The 17,475-nt window shown below is 38.0% G+C and overlaps 1 protein-coding gene across 11 annotated transcripts in view; it reads left to right on the top strand.

Annotated features, from left to right (window-relative positions):
* The window catches only part of ptprsa (protein tyrosine phosphatase receptor type Sa), a 230,770-nt gene that overhangs the window by 44,089 nt on the left and 169,206 nt on the right, over nucleotides 1-17,475 (top strand). For all 11 annotated transcript variants that reach the window (XM_086088834.1, XM_086088833.1, XM_086088839.1 and 8 more), the window contains exon 2: nucleotides 5,864-5,948. The gene's annotated coding sequence lies outside the window, so the exon portion shown is untranslated. The remainder of the gene's footprint in view (nucleotides 1-5,863; nucleotides 5,949-17,475) is intronic.

Below are 17,475 nucleotides of genomic sequence, written 5' to 3' on the forward strand. Positions count from 1 at the left end.
CTCTGTGTGTGTGTGTGCGTGTGACTGGCTCTGGCAAAAGGTCCTCATGTGCCAAAAAAAAATCGAAATTTAGATTTACATATTCAAATGATATATAATACATGGACGTACCTCAAAAATTCACAAAGTTACAGCAGTTTTGATGTTGGAAGGTTGAAATCCCAACTTTTGAGAAAAATGGGTTTAAAGTTTTAGTACTTGCATCGTTCAAATGTCCATAGCAACCAGTACCTTAGGAAAAAGATATTAACCTGAAATTTTCAGGAAATGTTCCAAAATCAGTGGAAAGTCAATTCCAATTGCAGGTAAGGCCATTGTCCAAGATTTTAACCCTTTATAAGTTTTGGAAGTTTGACCTCTCAGCAAATGACAGCAGCCGCAACTTTGAAGATCACATTAAGCTTACAATTCCTCTTCTGTAGCATCAGCCAACGTTTGGTTATTTTATTATTGCCCCTTTTGGTATTCTCTTGCTTAAATGAGGTCATATTACTGCAGTGGGAAATTTGATTTAATAATTGTATGTCAATTAAAAGATTATTTGCCATTGGGTGTGGCCAGTGACAGGTTTATGGATGTTATGTCTCAAAATGCATTTGGTCACAAAATGAAAATGTTTTGATGGTTCATCAGTTTTTTGTGTTGTAGCACAAGTCACTCCAATTATGCGCTTGCGCGCATTTGGGGCCAGCCGCGGGCAGACTTGCTTTGGAAAGACCATCGCGTTCATTTTTCATCTTCAAATTGTATATTTTATAGCTTATTACATTGAAATTTCATCGCACTTAAAAGAGCATAAAATTAACATTTGTGGTGATATTATGCGACTCGAGGCAGATGGTTGATTTGTGACGCGTCAGGGTGGTCTTTCATAGACGTGACGACATCGAGGAGTGATTTATTTACAATACATTAATAAATTGGCCTACATTATCACATACACTGCATTTCAAAACTTTTACACTTATCCAAGTCGCATCATGCATAGTTCATTTACATTCAAGTAGAGATAGACTCGTCAAAGAAAGAGATTCCAGAATTGAAGATGATCACGATTTGGATTACAAACCTTACCGATGACGGTACGCTTCTGTACCGTACAACAAGGTAGGATGCTGTGTTATGTCACGCGTCTTCTGTTTACTTTCGTGCCGAATGGTCACATTATGGTGTATTTCAACTTTTATTGGTTTCTATGTCCATTTATGTCAATCATTTGTAAAGTGACGTTCGAGGTGTTCCTGGTACACAAGGAACTCGGGGTTATTCTGAGACACTAGCTAAAGTCGGCTAAAAGACATGTTGGCTAACGATGCACTTGGCCTAAAAATTGCGTATTTTCATACACTTCTACTGCAATTTTAACTTTTGTAATGTTGGGAAATGGAAATAGAGACCTCGAGGAGGCTATTTTTGGAGAAATCTCAAAATCAACATTATCGACCTAATGCTCTATTTTGCTGAATTACGGGACTTGCCACTTTCCGACATCTGGACCATTTTGCCAGAGCGGGTCACACATATATATATATATATACACACAGTACAGGCCAAAAGTTTGGACACACCTAATCATTCAGTACATTCTTTATTATCACGATTTACATAGTCATGAAAATAAAGAATGTAATGAGTGAGAATCCACATTAGGTCATATCTATTTTCTCTCTCAAACTTTCTCTGCTGTCTCTCTTGAGTCCTCTGTCTGTTCTCACACACCTTCCTCTGTGGCGAGGTTTTGACAATTTACCATTTTTATTAGAGTTTGGCCAAAGGACAGTTTGGGGTTCAGTCGAGTGCAACAAAAATGATTACTTCATGAAGAACAAAATATCCCCTGACTCTTGTGCCGCCAAAATGTCACCCTTTTTTCACAGCATCATAACTACTTGACTTTGTTTAATGCTACATGATTTCTAAAGATGCTATTTTAAAACCGAACAAGCCAGACAGAAGCGAATAGAGCTGAGCCAAGCAGTATGTCCAGTGTAAAAGTGTCATTAGAGGAATGTTGACATTTCAGGTTTCAATGCACTATTTGTTTTTCCAGACCTGTTGGCAATTTTTCCTGAAACATTCTGTGGGAGCAGGAGTTACAGTATATAGGCCATTGTCAATATGCTCATGTAAAGCTATCCTCCGATACTGTCCTGTATGTGGTCATGTTGCTGAAAAGAAAAATACAACACAAACTCATCTCTGGGCACGCATTCCATTTCCCAATTTTACATGCACCATGATGCTCGGCCATCTGTCGCAGCAAGGTGACTAAACGCAATGCCAATATGTTGCAGGGTCATGAGAAAACAAACTGCTATCCACACGAGTGGACCAAGTTACAGTACACCCAACCCCCAAACCCACAGCAAGAACTGAAAGTCTTCCAGAGACTTTGAGCCATGTGATCCCACCTGCATGCTGTTGTTGGGATGCCAGGACGCATTTCTGTTTTCTCCAATGTTGATTCAGAATGACTTTGAGCTTCCGTGCTATTCTGCTAAGCCGTCAGTGTGGTTGATTAATGGCGACTTGCCTGGCCAAGGGAGTGTCTCATGCGCCGGAGGAAGCGGTAGTACAACAGCGTGTGTGCAATGAATAAATGCTGTACATTAAACAAATTCCCCTGCGCTTGTCTTAGCAGCCAATCGTGTGGGAGGATTGCAGTTCATTTTTTCCTCCCTCTCACACACATTTAGTTTCCATTTTGGTAGTTTTCACAACAAACACTTCACAATATTTCCCTCCTTTTGTGCCATTTTAAACAACCCCAACATACACTCACATGAAGACACTCACCTGTACCTACCGTTCACCGGTTTGCAGTCAATGCACCATTGGATCGCTCTGTAGCCAACCTGTTAGTTGGCCAGTAAGCATCAACCTGACCCCTGTGGCCCATCACAATATTGACCAGTGAGGTAATGATGCCCACCGAGGATGCTGGGAGACTGTCTACACCCAAAAATAGAAAGGGTGGAAGAGTCAATAAACAGTAGCGATTGTTGTTGTTGATGTAGCTGTTGAGAAAACAAAATGTACTTTACGGAGTGTGCCAATCATTGTATACTAGTATTTTATTATATATCTCCGATATTGCTGATACTGATATGATAATATATAATATATCCATCCATCCATCCATCCATCAATCTACTACAACTTAAATTATCGCATTAATCATGTATTAATGCTGATTAATCGCACTATTAATTTGGACCGCAGATTATCCTTTAGCGTGACATCAGATGGCTACGCTCTTAAAAAAAAAAGGGAAAAAAAAAAGATGGCTACGCTAGAGGTAGCACAGGTTGTGTTTGAACAATAAACATATGCATATACTACATGCATTAAAGCAAAATATTTATTAGATGTTTGCGTATGATATTCAGAATATTTGTTAATGTAAAACTGTCTGTGTTATTTTTTTTTTCATTTTGAATTATGCAAGTAATTAACTGATTCGAAAAAGGGGAGGATGAGCATGTGCAGTGGATTAAAAAATGTTGCAGACGTCCTCATAACATTAAATGACAAAATAATTTAACACATAACAGGTGCTCTTTAAATTTGGCGGGCAAAATAATGTTGATAAAAAAGCCTTTTTAATTAGGCAATTAATCGTGATTAATCAAAATTCTAAAATGTGATTAATCTGATTAAAAATATTGAATCATTTGACAGCTTTATATATATATATATATATATATATATATATATATATATATATATATATATATATATATATATATATATATATATATATATATATATATATATATATATATATATATACAGTACAGGCCATACATTTGGAAACCCAATTTCTTATTCAATGCTTTGCTTTATTCTCATGACTGGTTACTTTGGAGATTCTCACTGAGGGGATCAAAACTATGTATGAACTGATGTTGAGTTATGTATTTAACAAACAAAAAAAGTGAAATAACTGAAAACATGTTTTATAAAATTGATTCTTCAAAATAGCCATCCTTTGCTCTGGTTACTTTTTTTGCATACTCTTGACATTCTTACCTCAGGGAACTCCTTAAAGACTGTTAGAAAACCCTTTCAGGTAACTACCATCGAGAGAATGCCAAGAATGTGCAATAAATTAATTAGCGAAAAGGGTGGCTCTTGTTTTAATGTATTTATTTTATTATTTTCACCTTTTTTTGTTAAGTACAATGTGTTCGGTAGTTGTCATAGTTTTGATGCCTTCAGTCTTGCACCAGTTTTTTTGCTTGCGTTTCCACAACATCCTATTTCGGCCATATTTTTCCCGCTTAAATTTTATTTCGTCCGAATGCCGAAAATTACTATTTTTGCCATTTTCTGCCAAATTGTATCTGCTCAAGAGTACTCGTAGTGGTATTGAAAAAAAAAAGTGGTATTGAACATGTCTACTTATTTTATTAGTTTAAATGGGAATAAGGTTGTCTTATTATTATTGCATTTATCAATTCTTTATTTCTTTTTATTATTACTCCCGCTATTAGTACAATAAGATAACTGCTAATGTTCATAAGGAAATAGAAGTTAACGTCATTTTATCTGATGGAATTTGAATGCATTTTATTATTTTATTATTTCAATTTATTTATTTATAAATTAGTAGTGTAATAACTTAGCCACATTTTCAAATTTTAACAAATAGCATATAAACTAAGTTTTATATTTTCTTTCTTTTCCAGCCAGCGTCCACTCTTTGTCTTCTATGTAGTTAAAAGTCAAGTGAAATTAAATTGTCTCCGTGTAATCAATTACAAAATGTATATCCAATTGAATAGGTCAGAGAAATAAACTATATATGTGTACAGCTACTGATCCATAAGATGTGATCTACTGCGTACCATTTGTAGTTCTACTTTACAAAAATTACAGACACACTTTTCTGAAGCACTTTTTCTCAGAATTTCTTTGCTGAATTCAACATTATAGCTACAGTATGTCCCAGTAAGGGTATGTATCCATGCAACATTAGCTACAAAACTGATAGCAGCGTCAATGGCAAATATTACCAGATAAATACCTTAAATATGTTTCTTTAAAATAACTAAGAACCTGAAAGTCAGTATCATAAAAGAACGGCAGGTTTTTACATGCAAGTCCATGTCATTCCCTGGGGGAAATCATATCATGGCCACTGATATGAATCTTGTATGAACGTAGAAGACTCAGCATTCATATTACTCAAACATGCCCCTGTTGAGAATTCCACAAATGATATTCATATTATTATCCTGGAGGAAACTCATCACTGATGAGCTCCTCTGACCTTTCACTAGAGATAAACTTATTCTGGTCTCCGTGAAGGCACCCATGGGTGGTGGCAAGGACATCAGAGTTTCGCTTTAAAAATCGAATGACGCTTGATTGTTATTGTTTATTCCTGTTGCTTTTTTGTTTTTGCATATCTACGTAAGTCCTGAATAACAAGACAAACGAGAAAACACAGGCTATTGTTCAATAAAGTATTGACCACATTGAAGCATACACAACAATTGTGCATGCGCATACTGAATATTGACATTTTCAGATCTGGCTCGTTAGAGATGTGAAGGAGAAAATGATGAAAAAAAGAACATGAAAAAAAAAAAAGGCCGGAGGGATTTCATGTAGATTTGCTCTGCAACTCTCAGGCAATCAGCAGCAAGCCTCCTCTTGCCTGAGAACTGCCGTCCTGTGGTCACAAAGGGCAAGGGGAGAGAATGAGAGATAAACTCATCTCAGCATTTGTCGACTTCCCTCCACCCACCACCTACCACTTGAAGAAGCACTTCATTTACGAGTCCCTTTCATTAATGTTTCTCTTTCATTTTCCCTGTGTTTCCCGTCTCCCTCTCCCACTTTCTCGACTTTAAAGGTACGCGTGAGCAAGTAGCAAGAAGAAGAAGCTGCTGGAGTAGCTGAAGATATGACGTTAAAGACGTTTTGAAAACAAGCCAGTGGTAAGTGGGGTCCTTTATTTATGCGTGGTTTTCCGCCATTTTAGGGAGGAGGTTTTCTTCTCCATAGGGAATATAATATATTGCAAAAAAAACCTGAACTGCAGAATTTATTTTTTCCCTTCTATTCTTAAAACCATTCCACTCCACGATCACTCCCGTTTATAAATCTGCAATAGCTACAGTATAGCATAATCCTATTTGGGGGGAGAAAGAAGGGTTTTATGTTCCCATTGGGATTATTTTTTGCCAGATAGTGTGACAGCCATGTGACTTTGATTTTAGTAGGAATTATAACTTCATTTAAATTATTTTATTTTTTATTTTTTTCACGCCAGCCACACCCACTGGGCTGTTTGAATGGCAAATGTTAGCACTGCTGGAGTTTACAGCACCGAGAAGGTCTTTATACTGTCTATTTTATTTTAATTCCTCTGTTAAATTTCTGCTCTGTATTACAAATAAAAATGTGTGTTTAAAAGACAAAAACAGTGCCATCCTCTTGATCTAGTGATACGTTGCTACTCTGCCTCTAATTGGAGTCATCCCATTGATTACAGAAAATAGTTTTAAACCAGCGAGGGTATAATACATCATATGGCTGTATAAAAAGAGGCATTTCCATTTCAAAGCGTTTTCTAATCCTGCATCTTGGATTTGGAAATACAAATTACACAAGTGTTTAGGGATTTTTTTATTTTTAATAAAAACACTGTAGACCATTTTCTGTTAGGGTTCGAGCTTTGCTTGGTGGAGTGTGGAGGACCCAAGTGCAGGGAAGCAAGAAGGCGAGCAACGTACTGGGACAAATTAGTACGAAATTATTCAAGTCCAACAAATCAACAATCACAGTTACAAAGAAACACAAAGTAACAAAACCCACACCACTATGGGAAAACCATGAAGACAGACTGACAGAAATCAGGAAACATGAAAGCAAACTGACGAGACAATGAGGCACACCTGGACAAGATAGGCCTACAATTGGCTGAGGGAGCTGAAATGTAGACACTAGCGACTGTGCTGAGGAGAACAGAAATAAACAGTAAGACAGGACATAAACATCGAACAAAAAAACAAGACAATACATGAAACAAACTAAATATAACCTAAATATCAGAAACACAGATATGTGAGAAAACTTTGCACCTAATTTCAATTTCTACAACCCATTTCACAGTTGTCAAGAGTTATTGAAAAGCTATTATTTTTTCCCTAATGATCTCCACAGATTGATGTATGACAAAGTGTCGTCTTTCTCCAAATGTTTGTGCTGAGCCTGTCCGTCCATATTGACAGGTGAGCCAAGGCGAAGCGTGCACTGTCATCCACCTGTCACTTCCGAATGGCATTGAGGGGCTCTGCCTGCGCTGCAGCTATTCTGTCATCCAATATTGCACATTGGTGGTCTTTAGAGAGGAAGGCTTTCACTTAGTAGTGTCGAACAAAAACAGAGCTTCGACAGAGTCAGCTACTTTTTTTCCTCTTTGTCAATGTTACTTAAATGAGTCAAATAAGTCAAATAAGAAAATGGCTTTATCATAAGTTCTATGCACCCCCACCAGTCTAAACATGTTTTCTGATTAATATTGTTTGTGGAATATGAATTAAGCGAAAAAGTTTTTATCCATCACAGGGGCTACTTGCTGTTGACTGAAAATGGCATCACAGTTGCTTAGGTGACGACCAATCACTGCTCAGCTTGTGAACGTCACATGACCAAACTCATAAAACGGGTGAGCCATGATTGGTCGTTATCTGAGCCCTGTGCAAATGTGGTGCCATTTTCAGTGGACAGCAAGTGGAAAAATGGCCGCCCCGTATGTTTTTATTTATTTATTATTATTTTTTTTTTACTTGATTGCGATTGGCTGGCAACCAGTTCAGGGTGTACCCCGCCTACTGCCCGAAGCCAGCTGGGATAGGCTCCAGCGCCCCCCGCGACCCTTGTGAGGACAAGCGGTTAAGAAAATGGATCATTTAAAGCTTTGTTCCACCCAAATGTGAAAGTCCATTCAAATAAAAATAAAAAACACTCAACACACAATATTTGAATATGTTTAACCAAACAAAATGAAGCAGCGTACTGTAAATGAATTGCTCTTCTGTGTCCATTCACCGTAAATCACTCAATTACTTTACCTCATTAATTTAAATCACATTAACAACAATGAACAAATTCAACTGAGAATATCTAAAACCACAGACTAAAATATAAATCTCTGAAATGACTGTATGTCTAATAGAAGAACACTATTGTTATGCAGTGAATATGTTTCTACATTTTCACACTGCACTTTGCATGCTATATAACAGTTTCATTTTAAGTTGAATTGCCGCTCACCCTTTCCTCATTGCCATATCATCGCTTGATTCTAAGTACTGTTGGCAGAGCTTTTCACCATCACGAACTGTAGCTGAGGTGGAGGAAATGTGTGTCAGAGCAGATGTAGGGCCAACCATCACTTCTCTTTGTGCCTCTCATCCCCGCCCAGCCAGACGACTACCGGACACGCTATATTGGAACTTACTGCAATTTATTTGCTGAAAAAATGTGCATCTCCCACGACAGTCCTAGACACCACAATCGAAATGTGAATTTTCTAAAGTTGCCCAAAATCTCAAGAGTTTGACCCACTGTCATGTCGTGCAGACATCAAAGCACCTCGAAAGAAAGACCTCGATTTAGCATGAAAGCATTGTGAGATGTGTAGGGTGAAGTTAAGAGAGTTCTACTGTTTGTTTTACTGTTAGCAGTGTTTATCTTAAGTTAACTTCACATATATTACTACACTACCTACTAAATATATATAAATTATAGGATAATTAAAAATGTTAATCGTAATTAATCACATGACTTCAATAGTTAACTCACGATTAATCGCAAGCTTTATATGTTCTAAATGAACAATAAAATATACAAGTTTTCATACTATTTTTAAAGGGATACTTTTTCAGCAGTAAAAAGTTAATTCTGTCCATAATGAATTTGATAACTTTTGTTTTTCTTTCTTGTACAATTTATACCTTAAAAAAAAAAATTATACTTGCTGTCGACTGAAGATGACATCACCTGTGCTGAGGAAGTAGGTAATAACCAATCACAGCTCACCTGTTCACTGGGTTTGGTCAGCAAACTGAGCCTGATTGGCAGTTACCTACTTCCTCAACACATGCGACAGCAAGTGGAATTGTTTTTTAAAGGTATAAATTGTTCATGAAAAATTATTAAATTATCATATTCATTCTGGACAAAATATAATTTTTTTTACTGTTGAAAATGGCTCAATGAGTCAAGTATCCCTTTAACATAAAAGTGGAAAAAATTTAAACTAATAGAAATATGGCTGCATATTTTGATACAGTAATTTCATAATAATTCATAAAATTGAATTAAAATTAAAAAGATGTACCGTGATATTGATTTATGTTGAGGTCATTTTTTTGCCACTAGATGGCATAATTGCATTTGTAAGATGTTGGTGACAGCTCAGTGCAACATGAAGTAACGTGAAATATATTATATATTAAAATATAATATTAATAATAATATATTAATAATATGAAATAACATTAAATAATGTATAAATATCTTTTTTTGCACTCTTTTTTATCTGAACAAACCAAGATTTGTTTATGACTATCCTTGTGCGCAAAAAATAAAATAAAATTAAATTCCTACATTACACCCTATATTATACTGTCGTTGAGGCATAGGACTGCCTGCAGAGGACAAAAATGGAGGTGTGAGCTTTGTAATGTGCAAATGACCCTGGGAAGTGCCGTTGTCACTAATAATAAATTTCGTGCAATGCATGTCAGACAAATGTGTCAAATTTCTAACACCTCTTCCTGAAATCAGTACAACACGTAGAGCTGCTTTTCCTGCTCATCACTTCGCCTCCAGTGGGAAAGCTTTAGTACCGCACAGATGAAGGATGTTTAGATTGCACTTTGCTGCCTGATTTATTGTGCATTTTTGGCTGTGCTTTAAGAGGGAGGAAAACATGTAATTGGATCAAAGTTCAGCGACTATAATGTTTGATGTTGTTTATCCCAACTGGTGAGTTGGCTCTAACTAAGGCAATTTGGGTCAGTTGGCTGATGTATCACTCTGCCTCAAAGGGGCACTGCTGGGGGTTTATGGGGACCTTTTTATTTTAGGATTACAACATCAAATCAATTTAAACATGCAGTAAAAGTGAGGGCAATTGCCTAATGTTTTTGTTGCTGTATTTTGTTTGCATGTTATGGTTTTCCCCTAGGGTTACTACACCTTAGCTCTTGGGGATGCACATGTCTTTAAGTGCACATACCGCATCTCTTTAAGCTTTTAGCAAATTGCTAAGGACCTTGCGTTTGAATGAACAAGCAACCGGCAACCACTGGCTGAGCTTTAAAGACAGTTTATAAGGAAAAGAGAGCAGTTAACTCTCGAGCGGCTTCCAGGATGTTAGTAGCACAATTAAACAAAGCTCTGCTAATCTTTACAGCTGGCATCCAGAGACACTGTGTTCTCACAGCACACTGCTATCAGCTGGTTAATGTGCCTTGTGAGCTTCTATCAGCATCATCGTAACACTGGCGTCACTGCACACTACACCCGTGCAACCCTCATTATGTAGAGAAATGTATCCTTGCTGGAGGGACCCTTGAAAAATTGCTCTGCAAAAATTGAGGAGGTATGGACAGAATATGACTTTACTTTTTATTTTGGTGGACCACAGATGCAATACTTACCAAAGTGTTCATTCTCTTACAGTTAAGTCTTTTGCATTCAGCATTACAAGGAGTTTCACCTTTTATTTGTGAGGTGTTTGTGTTTCCATTACGCAGTATTATCAACTCACCTCGACCTGGAAAAGGTTTAGTAAAAAATATAAGTTTAATGCTTTGTTTTCATATTATTGTACCCTTACATCAAGAGCTGCGCTACACCCTGAAAAAGGTCAGCAGAAAATTTTAGGGCTCTACCATTTGCAGTTGTACACTATGGTTCACTAGTGTAGGCTGAAGCAACACACACTGCATTCCACTGATTGGTTGATGGAGAACACTTACTTTATTGTGACATAATTTGTTGGTTATAATGGAATATTTTAGAGTGAAATGGGGAGAAAACAAATAATGTGCAAACTTTGACAGATATCGTTTTTTTCTGGGCCGATACCATTATGGGTGTTTGGTATCAAAGGAGACAGATAACTGATATTTAAACCAATATTTATTTTCAGTAAAATAATTTTTTTTAAATTATATAATATAAATATAATTTTTTACCCCAAAATACAAATTCCAACTCTTGAGTATATGTTTATTGAACACATTTTTAGATTTGCAAAATGTTGATTTTATTTTTTAATGTATGTATTTATTTATTTATTCAATCTTGGACAATAGACATCTTTACATTTTTGTTTTAAAATTCTAACAAAAAGTTCAGGGAGCTCCCAGGGGCATCAGTATATCTTAAAAAGTCTTGAAACTTAAACAAGTACATTTCGCAGATCCCTATATTCTTCAACAGTATATATATTTTTTCAAAATAACGAATGAAATGTTAAACTTTTATGTATTTTGTTTTAATTTCAAACAGAGAGTCCTCAGGGTCAGCAGCACCTCCTATGAAATTAAATGAAAATTTAAATAAAAAAGTTCCTTGAGGTTAACATAGTTTTAAATGGCTCTTTTAACGGACATCAGGTTTATTTATTTATTTTTAAAGGCCGATATCGATATTGGTCAAAATGCAGAATATCGACACCGATAATCAGCCTTGAAACATCAATTTGATCTCAAACCAAACTGAATTGTAATAAACTGATGTAACAGAGACAAACAACCATTCACATTTACACATACATCTTCAGTTAAAATGACGGCTTTTATACTATGGGAGGAAATGTGAATGCAAACCTAACCACACAAAGGTCCCGGCCCCTTCTTGATGTGAGGTGACATAACAAACCGCGAGCCCACTGTGCTGGCCACTTGGAAATTATCCAGTTTATTTTTCATTACATCAGCAGAACTCAACAGCTTCATCAATTCGGACGTGTTATACTAAATGTGAACTCATCTTTGCATGACATTTCACACCACCATGAAGACCTTTAGAAATTCAGCAACTTAGCAGTTTCAAGCTCCCCAAGTAGAAAGTGCTATCCTGTAAAACTCAGGGGAAGCCAGTAGATGAAAATAAACAAACTTTTATGGGTCCTAACACAAATGGCAGGGGTATGTATATATTGAGGGTGGGGTGCGGAGATGCTATCTTTGGGTCTATTAATGTAGCCAGTGCCGTGTTTCCTCAGGCCATCGGACTTAATCCAGAGGAATGAGCGTGAATGAGACTGTGGCTCGAGCTTGCCATACCTACTTAAGTTCTGGTTGAGAGCACAGTGCTGTGTGGGCGAATCTATTCTGTCCTGGGCAGGGCACAGCATAAACATTGCCCAGGGAACACAGGCAGACAAGCAGGCAGGCTTGCAGGCAGTCAAGCGGACAAGAGCAAAACTATGAGGATGGTTGCCTTTAATTTCCTTTCTACCTCCACTCAACTATGCAAGGCCCCAGAGCAAAAAAATAAATACATATTTAAAGAAATAAATCATGGAATGAACAAATGTTATGTGGAAATTACCTGCTCTAGCTTTTATTTTTTTCCAGCCAAGTATGTAAGGTTATCTACTAACACACATTCAATCACAAACTGAATCCTCCCCAATCCAGCCAATAGAGCGGAGCAACGACTCGCCTGCTCTCTTACTGTCTTTAACTGTTCTGGGTTTACTCCACGGCAGACTGGTACTCTGACCCCCTGACCCTCCATGTAAACAGAGCACCACTGTTCCTCCTTGCACTACCAGTTGCTGCCACCCCCCTCAACACTTCCCTACTACCAAATAAGGCTTTCCGAGAAGCAGCAAGTCTGTCAGCCAAAGTCAGTGAGGAGACCATTAGTGAGCTAGTAGAGAGGTTGGTAGAAAATCACCTCTGGCATCAGTCATCAGTATCAGCCTCAGCCGCCTCTCTGTGGTATGGAAGTGCACGTGCACAGCCATACATGTGCACGTGTATTTGCTGCAGGCATGGTTATTTCTGCGCTCAGCATGAACACGCTTGGTGACCCCGAAAGCTTGAAAACTACGTTAAAAATCACTTTGAGGCATGAGCATGTACAAAAGACTAGAAGTGTACATTCAAAGGATTCAAAGAATACGATGTACACGCAGCTTGCTCACAAAGTAATAATGCATTGTTGGATCACAAAGAAGAAAAAAACTTTTGCAGTCTGTGGAAAATAAATTATGTTGTCAGTTTTTTTTTTTTACATGCACATAAATACACATCATAGTAGTGGTTATTTCAAAATATGGTTAAATAGTGTTTGATACGGTAAACATGTCTACATTGTGTGGACACATTATTCAAGAACAGAAGCTTATTGCTAAACCAGGGAAGATCAAAGTATGTTAAAGTGAACAACTGTTTTTGCTCGTTGTTTGAATTATCAGCTCATTGCCTTGGCCACCAGATGACTATTATAGAAAACATTGGGCTATTTGCCCAATATTTTCAGAGGAGATACATGGTGGGTATTATTATGTCAGATGATTCAGTTAAGCATTGACAATCATGATTATGAAACGTACCACCATCTGTAGGCATATTTTGAACAGGACCAACAGTTTAATGTGGCAATCTAAAACTCTTCCTCTGTTTATATCTTTGTCTCTCCTTGCTCTCCCTAAAATTATTATAGTTGGTTTAGCCACACTCTTTCACCTGCCTTCAAAAGTCAGCCAAGTGCAACAGCGCTGGAGGGAAAACAATTTCACAGGAAGAAAAAAAAGCCAGATTGAGAGCGAGCATGAGAAAGGGAGTTGAAGGAGAAAGGAAGGGTGAGCCAGTCAGTTGAGGGACATACTGTAACCTGACTGCAATGCATAATGTTTTCAACACAAAATCAGAAAACAGATGTGTAAGCATCATATTCATGCTCGTTAGGGTCACAGGTGAGCTGGAGCATATCCCAGCCGACTTTGGGCAAGTGGTGGGGTACATCCTGTACTAGTTGCTAGCCATCGCAGGGTAAATACCGTATAGACAAACCCTCACACTCTTACGCAGTCGTGTCAACCTATGCAAAGCTTTATCTTTTAAATAACTTACAATACTTTAAATTCCAGGATCCTTCGCCGTACATTGGCCAAAGACTTTTTTTTTTTTTAATCCATCTGTAGTGTTAATTTCATCAACGAAAGCTAAAGAAATTTTTTTTGTCAACACACGAGACTAAAACTATACTAGACTAGACTAAAACCATCATTAATAAACAATAACTGGATCTAAATCAGTATGCATTTTTGTTGACTAATGAAGACGAGACGAAAATGTACTTCACTTCTAAAATCTATGGACATTTTAGTTCATGAACAAGGACGAAACGAAAATTATATGATTTGGGAAAATCATGTCTGATAATCTGTCACTGTGACATTTTCATGTGACACATAGTGACGCAACCCTTTTAAATCTGCAGCTAGCGAGTGCAACATGCACAAGTACATGGGACAGACAGGTGGTAGATTCACGGTGAAAGGTGAGGAAAAAAAAAATAGTTATAACGTAACGTTAATACAACAGCTATAACGTTCCAACAATAATGTTAATCCGACCGCTAACTAATGCTGGCTATTTTACTAGCTCATAGCATGGAGTCATAGTAGCAACTGCAATTGTGTGTGATCCGAAATTTTCATCATCTGCTGAAAAAAAATATATACAGGTGTAAAATGATTGTCCTGACTAAAACTAGAGTAAAACGTTGACAGTTTTTGTTGATTAAAACTAAATTAATAAAATTACGTTTTCTTAGACTAACATAGGGCGGCACAGTGGACGACTGGTTAACACGTCCACCTCCCAGTGCAGAGGACGTGAGATCGAGTCCGGGCTTCGGCCGTCCTGGGTGGAGTTTGCATGTTCTCCCTGTGCTTGCATGGGTTTTCTCCGGGTACTCCGGTTTCATCCCACATTCCAAAGACATGCATGGCAGGTTAATTGAACACTCCAAATTGTCCATAGGTGTGATTGTGAGTGTGAATGGTTGTTTGTCTCTGTGTGCCCTGCGATTGGCTGGCAACCAGTTCAGGGTGTACCCCGCCTACTGCCTGAAGCCATCTGGGATAGGCTCCTGCACCCCCTGCGACCCCTGTGAGGACAAGCGGTTAAGAAGATCGATGGATGGATAGACTAACATAATGACTAAAATGCTAGATTTATAGAATAGTGGACTAAATGTTAACTAAATAACAAGCGTGATTGAAACTGGACTAAAAGTGAGACTAAATTTAACAATGTCTGATAAAATTAACACTACATCTGTGCCTTGTCTGTTATAACAGCTAGCTAGCATTAGCTATCCCCTGTGAAGGTTCGTTTCTCCAGTCCAGCGTCCAAATACTCAAACTCCCTCCATGCTAGGACGTCAGAGGCAAAGCTAGATGAGCTTTATCGACTGACTGATTACTTAACAGTTTAATATATTGCCGTACACACGCAAACAGTTCCAGTGTCGGGTCTCGAAGAGTGCGCATCACATACTGTACACATCCCACAACACCAGTACTTGTATGCTTTCCACAAATTCTAGTACATTACTTTCTTCTACTTTTCATCTAATATTCTATAAAACAATTGTGGCCATGTACAAAATACAGCACAAACACAAAAAAGTGCATTATTTAAAGGGAGCTTGCTTTAATTCTATTCCTGCAGTTTTGTATCCTCGCTCCTCCCAGTGCCCTTGCTGTGCTCTCCCATCTCTGTTGTCACACTCCTGTCTATCCCAGTGTTCACTTGTGTATCAAGGTAATGAATTTATAATCTCTCCCAAGCGCTTTGTAGATCTCTATCACAGTGGGAGATAAGAGGGAGCATCGTTGCACTCTAATAGCCGTCAGTCTGTCGCTGTTTGTGTACAATGTTTGTGTACCATGTGTAGGCCTACAATGTGTGTTTGTGTGTGCCTGTGTGAGAGTGAAGCCACAACTGACCATGCTACTCTCAATACGTTAACATATAATCAGTAAAGCTCACGGCCGAGTCAATGTTTCTTTATCAAAGCTAGCAAAAGAAGCAAATATCATATAAGGTGGACTTCTAGTGAGTTTTTATATATGGAACAAATCTTCCACACTAAACACCTGAGGGCCACAGACTGACACATGCTTGTGTTTTTAATTGTGCTTTGGATGAGGTGATGTAATGTCTACTAGTTGAATGGGTTGTGGAAGCAGGTTGTCGCCTTCAGAGACAGCGTGAGCGATGGCCTGCTGCTATCAAGGGAGATTGTGCGTCATCGCCTATGGGTGACATTGACAAACGGGCGGGAAACAAGAGGACAATAAGAAAAGAAGCAATGGTCTTTGTGTAGTCCAGACCTGCCTCCACTTAGGTTACTCACCTTGTGGTCAACAACTTGACCTTTTAGCTATTAGTTTTGTGATATAAGTCTCCTTTATGCTGCCTGAGGCCCCCCAAGGGAATCGTACAATGTAAGTTCTAGCGTATACAAGTTTGTGGTGACCAGACATCCCGATTTGACCAGGACAGTCACATTTTGAGTATGTAAGTCTCGTCCCGGAGTCCCGTTTTTTTGCCATGTGTATGTCAGTCACACAGTTGTCATACCGATTCATATGATAAACCCATTGAAAGGGAATTTAACTGTATGCCTTCCTATTTACTTTCACTTTCATATTTGTGTTCACATTCTCATCTGCATCTAATCACTAGTAGGCCTATTTTCGTCATACCATACCTTTCGTGTCTAAGAATCATGGGAAATGTAGTCCTACTATCCTAAAACAGCAGTCACCGGTCAGACACAACGGAAACTTTCTGCCTTGCATATTTCCAATTTTACAAAGCGCGACCTGCGCGAGGCAAATGACACAGTCAAAAGCTGTTGCAAAAAAAGGTTGGATAATGGTGAGTGCATTGACTAGTTCAGTGCTGTTGAACTGTCAACCAAAATAGCATTTAGCATTAGCTAACACAAACGACAATAATGCAAACACAACCCTTCTTTCGCACCCCCACTTTGACGAAAACTTTCAGCTAATTTAAAGCATCTCGGTTTTTATCCTGTAACCCTTAACACATTATTACAAAATGATAATGATGAAAATATACAACATAACAATCATTCCTGAGCACATTCACAACAATGAACAATTTAGAGTCCTCACACGCATCTTTTTGGAATGGTTAAAAAAAATCCCAAAATACCCATGTGAGCAGAACAGAAACCGAGAGCCAGTCTCAAAACCTCAGATGTGAGGCAGAAGTGCTACCCACTACCCCACTGTGCTGTTTCCACACACAGACATTGAATTTCTGGGGTTATGGTCGTGCGTCACTTTGGTCCACAGTACAAGAATAATTCTTTAGGGCATAGCGACTGAAGGAGGGTGAATGGTGGTTTCACTATCTTAACTAGGAGCATCTTCACGCAGTAACA

The sequence above is a fragment of the Leptonotus elevatus genome, chromosome 11 (genome assembly GCF_054856555.1).
Source record: "Leptonotus elevatus isolate MCC_2025b chromosome 11, RoL_Lele_1.0, whole genome shotgun sequence".
NCBI classification, from domain to species: Eukaryota; Metazoa; Chordata; class Actinopteri; order Syngnathiformes; family Syngnathidae; genus Leptonotus; species Leptonotus elevatus.